Source organism: Ambystoma mexicanum, chromosome 3q, assembly GCF_040938575.1.
Source record: "Ambystoma mexicanum isolate Mex_15411 chromosome 3q, UKY_AmexF1_1, whole genome shotgun sequence".
Lineage (NCBI taxonomy): Eukaryota > Metazoa > Chordata > Amphibia > Caudata > Ambystomatidae > Ambystoma > Ambystoma mexicanum.
Genome location: NC_090926.1, coordinates 26,141,037 through 26,152,679, shown reverse-complemented (window position 1 = coordinate 26,152,679; position 11,643 = coordinate 26,141,037). Strand labels below are relative to the sequence as shown.

General features: G+C 45.5%; 1 pseudogene; it reads left to right on the top strand.

Annotated features, from left to right (window-relative positions):
* The first annotated feature begins 11,263 nt into the window (after positions 1-11,263).
* Positions 11,264-11,379, top strand: LOC138448194 (U6 spliceosomal RNA; annotated as a pseudogene).
* Positions 11,380-11,643: the final 264 nt, after the last annotated feature.

Genomic DNA, 11,643 nt, shown 5'->3' with positions numbered 1-11,643 from the left:
AGACGTCTCGACCGGGGCTTTAGAACTGCAGATCAGCACTGAGACAACTATTCCAGACCCCGAGCCACTGCGTAGGCCAGCCTGTAGCAGTTCATCTAGCTTCACTCGCCGAACCATCGTGCGCCAGTTACCCGCAGCTGACTCCTGTCTCGAACTCTGTCACAGAAGCCTGCAAAGCACCCAAAAGCCGACTAGAACCAGTCAAGCACCATCAACATCTACAGCAAAAGGTACATGGTGGTTCTGTCACCCTGGTCCTTCCCAGAGGGCCCCTAGAGACATTTTAGGACCCTTTTCTGCCTTTGTGCAAAAGCCAAGAAACCTTAACAAACTATTGTGGTTATTGACTATACCGACTACCCTCCTGTCAGTATCCAGAGTACATCCCTTTTCCTTCTTTAGAACTTTCTGGCCTCTGCATTCCTTTAAAGGGTGTGTTGTATTTTGTAATGTTGTTAGACTGTCTGTTGTAATTAATATTTTAATACAAACTTGACTGGACACTCCTTTTATAATAATTGGGTATTAACTGTATTTTCGCTGTGTTGCAACTAAGCAACAATCCACAACCTTTCGGAGATAAGCCTGCTGTTCCGTCCAGTTACCAAAATTGGACAAGGAAGTTTATAATTTGCTTGTTATTCTGTTCGGATCCCTTCTGGTGTATTAGAGATGTGGAGTTGATTGATGGTTTAGAAACCGATATTCACCCCTGGATACTGATACCCCGGAAGTTGAATTGTCTCAATTTAGTACCTTGAGTGGGTAATAATAACACTGATTAGTGGCTTAGAAGCAGTCCATCTGCATGATGCACTAGATAACTCGCCAAAATTAAATTACTGATTTAAAAGCCTTGGTGCTTTTGGTGGTGGCTAGTGGTCAATGTGCCCCCCAGACAAAGATCAAACCAAACTTTCCGTCCCCATAGAAAATGTTTGTGAGTACCCCTATCCTGACTCAAAGACAAGAAGTGCTCAATTAAGCTTTAGGACAGCACAAGATACTGTGCAAAATAATCACAAAAACTGCAGCAGAGGGAGTCGGCAGTCAAGGCATCACTTGAGCAAAGGGGCATAAGGGACAAAAAAAACTTAAAGGCAAAAATAAAAAAGCACAGCAAAAGAGCCATAGCATATCATAAAGTACCCCTTTGATTTTGGCCCCGCCAATAGTGATGAGGCCCTAAATTACGGTTTTTCACTGGGTTACGCCTTCGCGATGGTACCTTAGAAAACAAAGAGCTTCTGTGTCCCCAATCACTACGTGATGTAATTAGTAGCAAGCGCAGTTCTGTCTGACCTTCTCACGCCAAGCAACGTGGCTCTCCCAATGCCTGAACATTGCACACCGCATGCACCTGGCATGCTCGGCTCTGCAACCTTTGCTAGACGAAAGCAGGTCTAATGTTCATATCGCCCACCTCACTTCTTGCACAAAGCTCGGGCATTGATGGGCTAGGTCCACTGTGCTGTATGTAACTTCTTCCTGGACTGGACAGCGAGAATTTACTGAATATTCTGCACTACCACAGGGACTAAAGTGGATACACCACCCTGCTCAAGACAAGGCCTGGACGGAGGTGTGGACATCGTGCAAATGCTCTATTGCACTGAGCGCTCACCGATGGGCTATTGTGATGCCTGGGGTTTGGGAATGCCCTTAGTTCTTCCAGCAGGGTTGGTTGTTTTACCGCCAGGGCACCAATGAATGCATCACATTCCACCGAACGCGCCCACAGGACGCCACTGCAGCAGGATGCCTGTAGCTCTTAGGCGCCCAGGTGTGTGGCGGCAGCGGGAGACCCCCTGTGCTAGTCTGAGGTACAGAAGTGTCAGTGAGAGGGTGTGGGATTTGCTGTGAAGACGCTGAATGCAATTGAAACCCCATCCGGTAGTCACAGAAGGCTAACACTGTTGCACGATTCCTTACACCCATACCGTGGGCATGTTGAGCCCCTGTGCCGATACTGCGGGATGCAATATCCACCCGGGAGGGGGAGGTTTCAGCCTGTGACAATGCTACGATACTTCAATTACTAATAGCCGCTGTAAGCATTTCTTTCATCGGATGGTGGAAAGCCCACTTGCCCAGCAGCTGTCCTCACACAGCTATTGGGCCGCTCTGAGCAGCATGACCTGCAGCCTCTGTTGCAGCACACAGCTGGTGTCATTAAGTGGACAGTGGCTACTGCAGTACTGTCTTGCATTCTGTAATGTGCCTGTAATAAAAACCATTATGCAATGCCTAAACAATGTCTTGTGTTTGATTGCTGCCCTGATATAGGTGTATTGATATTCTGCCCGTTCTTGTCTACTTATAAATTAAACTAAATTAGTAATATGGGCCTGGCTTGTGCTGTATAAAACTACATGAATACATAATCAAATCACTGATGTGACTAGCCCAGCTTTCCCACCCTCCTCCATCCCCCATAGTTGTAGCTTGGGACAGCCTGGCAAGAGGCACATTCTTAGGGTAGGTGCAGTGTAGGATCATGTAGATGGGGGATGGGCATTGGATGGCTGGCCTCATTGTTGAGGACACTAAATTGAATGCATGTGAGGCCAGGAGGGTGCTGGCTCGGACACATGTCAATACGTTGAGACACTTTTGCAAACATCATATTGCTATGCGGTCCATGTACAACAGTATTTGCATTTCTTTTTATTTTATTTGAATTTTATAGAGCACTTTACTCCAAGGCGCTGTTCATAGCATCAAGCAGTATATAAAATGAGACATGATAAAACTTTAGCAACCATTTAACCATAGTGAAGTAAGTGGGACTTAAGAGAGTCCTGGAACAAAGAAAGCACTGTGATAGAACGAAGAGAAAGAGGAAGAGCGTTCCAGTGAAGGGGAGCGAGCAGAGAAAAAGAACGGAAACGTGTCTGTGCACAAGGGGATTGGGGGTTAATAAAGGCAAAATTGAGAACAGGAGCAAAGAGTGTGTGTGGGGATATAGAATGTGACCAGAGAAGAAAGAGAATCAGGAACGAGACCATAAAGAGATTTAAAAGCCAGGCTTAAGAAGTTACATTTAGACGGGATTGGAAAGGAAGCCAGCAAAGGGTAGAGAGTGATGAAGAAATAGAGTCACGAGGGGCCAAAAGAAAAAGTTAAAGTATAGAGGCATTTACAAAAGATTTAAAAGGTCCCAGACAAGTAAGCGGGAAACCAAAGAGGGCAGAAGAACTATAAAAAAGGCAAGAAAAGATTAATGAGGTAAGAAGTGCTTAGTGGCATCGAAAGTTAGAAATTGGCGACCATTCTGGTTATTATAAAGATGGAAACGACAAGCACGTGCAGATAATGAAATATGTTAAAGGAAAGCTCTGAGTCAAAGTACAGACCTAGATTACGGGCCATAAGGAAAATAGATAGCTGAGAAGGAGAAAAGGAAACAAAGGAAGGAGGGAGAGGAGAGAATAGTACTTGCTGGAGATAAAAGTACCTTAGTTTTAGTGGCATTAAGAGCCAGGAATTGAGCCGACATCCAAGATTGGATGGCTAGGAGACCAGCAGAAAGTTGGGCATGAATATCAGTGAAAAATGAGGAAAAGGAGAGAAAAAGCAGAGTATTGTCAGCATAAAAGTGATGGGAGAGCCCAGAAGAGGAGATCACCAGTTCTGCTCTTGGAATGGGCACAAAGGTGAGCACAAAATACAGTACACAGTATCCCCCCTCTTTCACAATGACCAGGCCTGCGCGCCTATTCCTGGCTCCAGCACAGAAGCAAGGAGCTAAAACATGGTTGTCAATCCTCCTGAGTAGGAATCATCCCATAGAACAGCTTATTTGAGCCATGTTTCTTTTCAGTAGAGGGGGCTCCCACATTTTTGTAAATGTTGTAAATCGTGGTGATTAACCCTAAATTACTATGACTAATTCAGACGTGGATCCCTTTACTTGCTGAGCTTAGAGAGGCTCAGCTTCACCTCACTGATGATGTCAATAAGGCAGAAGCATGTGTCTGCGTTGCTTAAAGTACTCTTGTTCAGAGGATAATTGCCTAGAATTTCCGTAATGGCTGCCCTCATGGGTGGGACCAGACTGATATGCAAATTATTATTTATCCTTTGTGAAAGGTACAGACAGCTAAAACATTGTTGCAAGTTCTCCTGAGTGGCAAGCATCCCATAGAACAGGTTTTTTAAGCAATGTTAATTCCCACATCTTTTTAAAATTTGTAAACTGTGGGGTTTAACCCTAAATTACTAAGGGTAATCCAGATGCTTACCCCTTGCACACTGTGCTTAGAGAGGCTCAGATTCACCTCAGTGTTGATGCCCAATAAGGCTGAAACATATGTCAGGGTTTTCTGGGAAATTCTACTCTGAAGGGGCGAGTTGCCTAGCATTGTGGTGCTGCCTGCCACTGTGGGTGAGTGCCGACTGGATGGATATTTCTCATCTGTGACAGGTGCAAAGAGCTTAACCATGACTGTAGACACTCCTGGGTGGGAAACGTCCCATAGAATAGGTTATTTGAGCAATGTTCATTTTCACTAGCAGGGCTCCCATGTGTTTGTAAATTGTGTATGTTCACTATATGTAAATATTGAACATTATGGCACGCTGGGGGAATTTTACATAAAAGTACATACATTTAAAATACAAACAAAATGACTGCAGCGTGAGCATCGAGTACTAGACCAGGTGACCTGCCACACTAATTCACGTGGCACTTGCCAAACTGCGATCAGCAGCCTCAAACTCTTGCTCCCAAACCTATTACAGGGAGCAAGGCAGCCTGAACTGAAAAGCTAGGACCGCCACCACTGCCACGCAGAGCGCCGGGCCCCGGCTGAATGCCTGCGTGTCAGAAGGGTGGCGACGGCTACTCTCCTCCTATTCACACAGCCCCTCTTGCCAGCTCATGCACGCATGCGTGTCTCGGCACCATTCAATGGCAACGCGCCAACCAGTGGGGAGATGAGAAACAGCGTCAGGGAAGATTATGGACAGCCAGCTTCGCCAATAGATTGGGCGAAACGAGCGCCATGCAGCAATTTCTACCAATGCAAACCGGAAGATTTTACGATCTCGTTCAGAACAAGTGCATGCACCCCTACAACTGCTTACGAACGTTAACTGAACGTGGTTTTGTTCCGGAACGTACACAGGACATTTCTCGACATAATGTAATTGCAAGTTCAAGGGCCGCAATTAGCCCTAATTGTTGCAAAGAAAACTCATATTTCACTTGTAGAAGGAAACCTCCAGCCTCACATGACGCTAAAATGACACCGCATGCAAAGTGGAAGTCTGTTATCAATGCCAACTCATTAGGCATTACTCTTTCATCTCCCTTTTTTTGCATTCGACAGACCTCTATATGTTTACCTTTTGCTTTTCTCTATCACTACTGCACAAACCAGTCCATGTACACAGACATAAAACACCAATTTGCAAAGCCAGTAGTTCTGGCCTTTTTAAGGGAAAGTAAGTGGGTGCTTGGGCGTTGTTGTTGGTGGATGGATGAGTGGGAGAATATGGTGCTATGTTTCCATCGATGAGCGGTTGAATCCCTTTGACTGGTTTGGGTTTTTATTTATTTATTTACACCGCGTTCTCATTTGTTATTGCCACTCCGTGTTACCCCACCACGGGTTCCCTACTTGTTTTGCATTTGCCTCTGATGGGGCTTGCTGTGTATTTTTGTGCACCACTTATGTGTAGCTATCTTGGGCATTGTATACCTGGACAGGCACGCCACCACTTCAGTTTCATTTTAAATGGGTTGGGGCGCATTAAATGGAGGTGTAAAATCAAGGCGTATTCTTTTACGCCTCAATTTATTGTGCCACCCCATTCTGGAGCAGTGATGAGACGGAGGAGGGGGCGCAGAGTGGCGATAAGCTCTCAACCGCACACTCCTCTGTATCGACAGTGCGTCTTGTTGTTCGCCTGCGTAAGATCTTCATGCATCCGTACAATGAATGATTCCTATGGAATCCACCTCAAATTTGCCTGTGGTAAAACCAGGCAGATTCCATGCAAATCCATTATTGCACGTCAGCTGTAAAGCATATTTGCAAAGGAGAAAATTAAAGAGTGAAAGAGAGTTTGCCTCGCTTTTACTGGTTCCTTTTCCCCTCCGCATCATGAAGGTTTAAAATAGCATACCAGGGACCCCTGCATTCAATTACCCTTAATTATAAAATGACCCTGCTTGTGTTTTTATGCTTGGATCTGCATAATGTTTTTTTTTGTCCTTGACAAACTGAAGATAGCCTGTGTGTGTTGTGTATGTTATGCAGTGTGTGTGCGTGTGTGCAGTGCTTTAAGTTGGCCGGGGCCAGCCGGGGCACAGTGCCAGCAGTCTCCAAAAAGTGGGGCTGAACCTGGGCCCCCTGTCCCACCACTACAATAGCGGGACACATTATCCCGCTGTGGCCGCATCTGCGACGAGAGATGCGCCCACCATTAAGTCAGGCAACAAGCTGTCACTGTAGATTCCTCTGGTGACCACTCGCGTGAGGGGTCACCAGAGGAAGTTACTGTCCCTTTGTTTCCCCAACCCCTCCGCAGGTCCCCGAGGCATCTTTAACCCTCGGTGAACCTGGGGATTCCTTGACATATTTCGCAGTTTATAAAAGATGACTTGAAAAGTACACAATTCAAGCCATCTTTTATAAAGCTTTGCCGACGGACAAAGATGCCTCGTCAAAGCTTTATAAAAGATGGATTGAATTGTGTACTTTTCAAGCCATCCTTTATAAAGATAGAAATGTTTTAAAAAGATGGCTTGAAAAGTACACAAACCGTAACGTATGCACACAAAATATATATAAATGTTATATATTTGTGTGTGTACCTTACTATGGTTTGTGTACTTTTCAAGGCATCTTGAAGTACACAAACCATAGTAAGGCCCACAAACAAATATATAAATGGTACTTTTCAAGCCATCTTTTATAATCATAGAAATATGTTACATATTTCTAAGTTTAGAAAAGATGGCTTGCATAGTACACAAACCACAGTAAGGTACATACATATATAACAACTATATATATTTGTGTGATTACCTTACGGTTTGCGTAATTATTTAGGCCACGCCCATCCTGCAAGCCACACCCCCAAATGAGGTCCGCCCCTCGATTTCTTACCCCACTTAAAGCCTTGTCTTTGTGTGTAGCTGACTGAGAACGGTATACATTTGAAGTGGGTTGCATGCATTTGCTTGGCCGGGGAGATGGACAGCACAGATAAAGTAATTCATCTTCAGTGGCAATGTTGGCATACACTCTGGGACATTAGGTGATCCACTGTGGGAATGTGGGCATCTATTGTAGGTGCACCCTAATGAAAGGCATATACCACGGAGGCAGCATAGTGAAAGAAATGTACTGTTTCAATGCTCCGGCACACGATATAGTACATCACCATCCTCATGTATCTGCTGATGTTCCTCATTCTGCCAGTAGTCATGATATAGTACATCACCATCCTCATGTATCTGCTGATGTTCCTCATTCTGCCAGTAGTCATGATATAGTACATCGCCATCCTCATGTATCTGCTGATATTCCTCATTCTGCCAGTAGTCATGATATAGTACATCGCCATACTCATGTATCTGCTGATGTTCCTCATTCTGCCAGTAGTCATGATATAGTACATCGCCATCCTCATGTATCTGCTGATGTTCCTCATTCTGCCAGTAGTCATGATATAGTACATCGCCATCCTCATGTATCTGCTGATGTTCCTCATTCTGCCAGTAGTCATGATATAGTACATCGCCATCCTCATGTATCTGCTGATATTCCTCATTCTGCCAGTAGTCATGATATAGTACATCACCATCCTCATGTATCTGCTGATGTTCCTCATTCTGCCAGTAGTCATGATATAGTACATCGCCATCCTCATGTATCTGCTGATGTTCCTCATTCTGCCAGTAGTCATGATATAGTACATCGCCATCCTCATGTATCTGCTGATGTTCCTCATTCTGCCAGTAGTCATGATATAGTACATCGCCATCCTCATGTATCTGCTGATATTCCTCATTCTGCCAGTAGTCATGATATAGTACATCGCCATACTCATGTATCTGCTGATATTCCTCATTCTGCCAGTAGTCATGCAGATTTGGCCCTTGAAAGTAATGGCTCTTGTCCTTCTCTCCCCATTCCCCCTCTCCCTTGCCGCCCTGCACTCACCTATACGTGATCACCCCTTGGTCCTGACAAGCTCCTTATTTCAGGTTGAACGCTGTGCAAGCGCCATCTGGGTTCTTCATCCTTCAGGAGACTGCGCTGGAGCGCATGTTGAGTCCGATGCACAGCCAACTATTGGCTCAATCTGGTTCCAGCGGGAGTGGCACACCCCATTCAACGATAAGGCTCCAACTTCCAGAGGAAGGCGACACTACCTCGTTTCAGATCAGTGTGTTGTCCTATCCACCTACTGAACTTGGCTAATCATGTGCTCATATTTGACCAACAGTAGCCCTGCCCCCCACATTCCCATTGTATCCTGCCATCTCGAGAGGATAGCTCAGGGGCAACGTGCTCGCCTTGGAAGCAAAACGACGCAGAGCAACCCAAGTTTGATCCCTGGGACCGCACTTAGAAACCTCGGTTCCATGTGTAAATATCGTGATACAAAAATATCACCATATTTTTGCGGCAATATTGACCCATGGACCCTGCGGGGGACACCCCCGCAACCCCGCATTATTTTAAAATGTGCGGTGGACACCCCTGCAACCCCTGCTCCCACAAATTATCCCCCCAAAAAATATTGCAGATGGCGAGACAAACGACCATATGTACGGCGATATTTTTGGTGGGGATATTTTGTAGGGATACCGAAACCTCTGGGTTTTAAGCGCGTTATAAATAACATATCATATCATAGCTTGCTGTTCAGTCTATACGTTTTTCTTCGTCCCACTGCTACATTCCTACACAGACTGCGGTCTGCTTCCGCCCTGGTGAAGGCGCAATACACTGCGTCTGTGGACAAGCTTTCATGCTATTGGACCATCCCTGTGGTGATGGGAGCAGTATAAATGCTGAATAGCAACATTCCCTGCCACACTATTGCAGGTTCCTCCTATGGCTCTACTGGGCTGCTCTTTGGCTCTGTGGGTATCATTGTTGTGGCATCTGGGGGTAAAGGAAATGTGTGTTTGCCAGCACACCAGTCTCTGCTGTGTACTTGTAAGAGGTAGGCACATGGTAGATTTAGGTCTGATTTTCTTAGCACAAGAGCTGGCTTCTGCGTCACTTTTACTGTTGAATGTCACTATTTAAGGAGACTGTGGTCCCACAGTACGTCAAGTATCACTTGGCAGTTTGGGACCCCAGGACAAATATTTCTTAGATGGATTTGAAGTTGGGACGGCCTATAAAATAGTGTTATCTGGAATGTCCACAGCTTAATTGTAAGTTGAGGCTGTAGCAATTACGTAACATTGAAGTCCAAATGTATTTAAGTATTTCGTTTGGGAACCAACAAAGCGCCCTACAATGAGAAAGCTGTTTGGGCCAGTGTGGGAAACGGCATTTCATCTTAGGCAGGTTGGGCTACCTGGTGATGTCTTCTTCTTGAGCACAGCCAAGCAGCCACTACATCATAGCTATGCTATTGTGGCCTGGACTGCTGGCCTTGTATGCAGATCACAGGGCACTCTGCAGCGCACCCAAACCCAACACCTCCATCAGTAAAGCCTTTTGACCCAAGTCAGAAAGAGGGTGGGAAAAAAGCAGAGTGTCGGGGGCAGAGGGAAAAAGGAAAAACAGGAAAAAAACTAGAGAAGAAACAGAAAGGGAGAGGGGAGAAACAGTGGGAGAAAGGAGACATGATGTAAGGATGGTGAGAAATGAAAGCGCAGAGAAAAGGAGCAGGGAGGTAGGAGAGAAGTGAGATGACTGGAAGAAAGACAGAGGCGATCAAAAGGAGAGGGACCTGGGCGGAAGAGTATCAGAAAAAAGAGAGGAGGATAGGAAAGGGAGAAAAGAGAGGAGTAAAGCGAAAACACACCGGAATGTGTAAGGAGAAAAAGTTAGAAAGAAGGAAAGAGGGTTAGTCAAAAAGTAGGAAAGAAAAGAGACGGAGAAAAAGGGAGTAAACAGTAAAGAGATGTAGTCAAAAAGTAGGAAAGAAAACAGAAGGAGGCAAATGAGAGTAGGGAGAGAAGGAGCTGAAGGAGGAATAACCATATGTGGATAAATGAGATGGGAAGAGGAACAAGGAAACAAGCAAAGAAGGTGGGATCAGACGGTAGAGTGAGAGAATATTTGCAAACCATTCGCATAAACTGCTCAAATACAATTCACTATGAAGGGGAACTGTAAACCCCCAGGACAAACAAATACAAAACCAAGGGTTCTTTTTTCATACACGTTGCTACTGCTGTGGGTGGCTACGCATAAATATATAATTCTGACCCCCGTGGACCCGGCTAAAGCGTGCGGTGGCACTACATGGCACGCAGAGGCGCGTCCCATGCCACCAACCTATTCTTTGTGCTGTGCACGGTGCCTTCCAGCTGTAGGCAGTAGCCTGGCGGGCGCCAGAGGAGTGGCCGCGCCAGTAATTTCTTGTGCGCAAATAGAGTTGCCACCTGCCCGGATGTAGGCGTTTTCGAGCTCTGTGCTGTTGTCCGGTTTTCAGACAATACATTCGGCTTTCATGTAGCAGAGCAGTCTGAGTTTCAAGACTCGGAAGCCAGGGATGCAGCAGGAGCATCCTGTGGCAGAGACCTGCCTAACCTACGGGTCTCCCGGTTCAGAGCATGAACCCTGCGGGTCTTCCCTTTGCAGAGCTCAGAGGAGCCGCCCAGCCGTCCCTGTAGAGCATTTAAACCTTTAGCACCCTGCCACCCCAATGCACTGCCTCCGGGCTGCCCCTTGCACTGGGGCCTGGATCTGTACCCATACAGTCCCCCACTCACGATTTTCCTGCACTTATCAGATTCACCCTATCTGAGTTACCTAGCACTTTGCACTTTCCGGCTGCACTACTATTGTGTATCACCTTTATTTATTTATTATTCTTTTTTTATTTGGCTTATTATTATTTATTTTGCTCTGTCCTATGTTCCACACTATCCAATTTCTCCCCCCTTCCACGCACTTTCCCCCTTTTCCCTCCCCCATGCCCTTGCGCGTTCTCAATGTCACTGGGCCAAGGAATATTGTTGTTTTATCCCCCCTTGTTCCCCTCCGTTCACCTGGTCGCGCTCTGAAACACCTGTGTATGAGCGCGATATAAATAACATATCATATATCATATCATAGTGCTCGCTTCAGCAGCACATATACTAAAATTGGAACGATACAGAGAAGATTAGCATGGCCCCTGCGCAAGGATGACACGCAAATTCGTGAAGCGTTCCATAAAAAAAATGTTTTTTTTAAAAATTTAAAAAAAAATATCTCATATCATAACAGCTCCAGAAAACCCAGGACCAAGCCAGAGTGGCTTTTAGTTCAAGACAAAACATTTCAACTGTGCTCATTTCTATTACGTGTTCTTATTTTGACACGGGCAAGGGAGGTATTGCATTTATACAGAATGTAACTTTTTCTTCCCATTACACATGCATTATAAGGATGCCAGGGCTACCAAAAAAACTTATCACAGTATCCTTTGCTATGGGGGCGTCAAGTGTTGAGA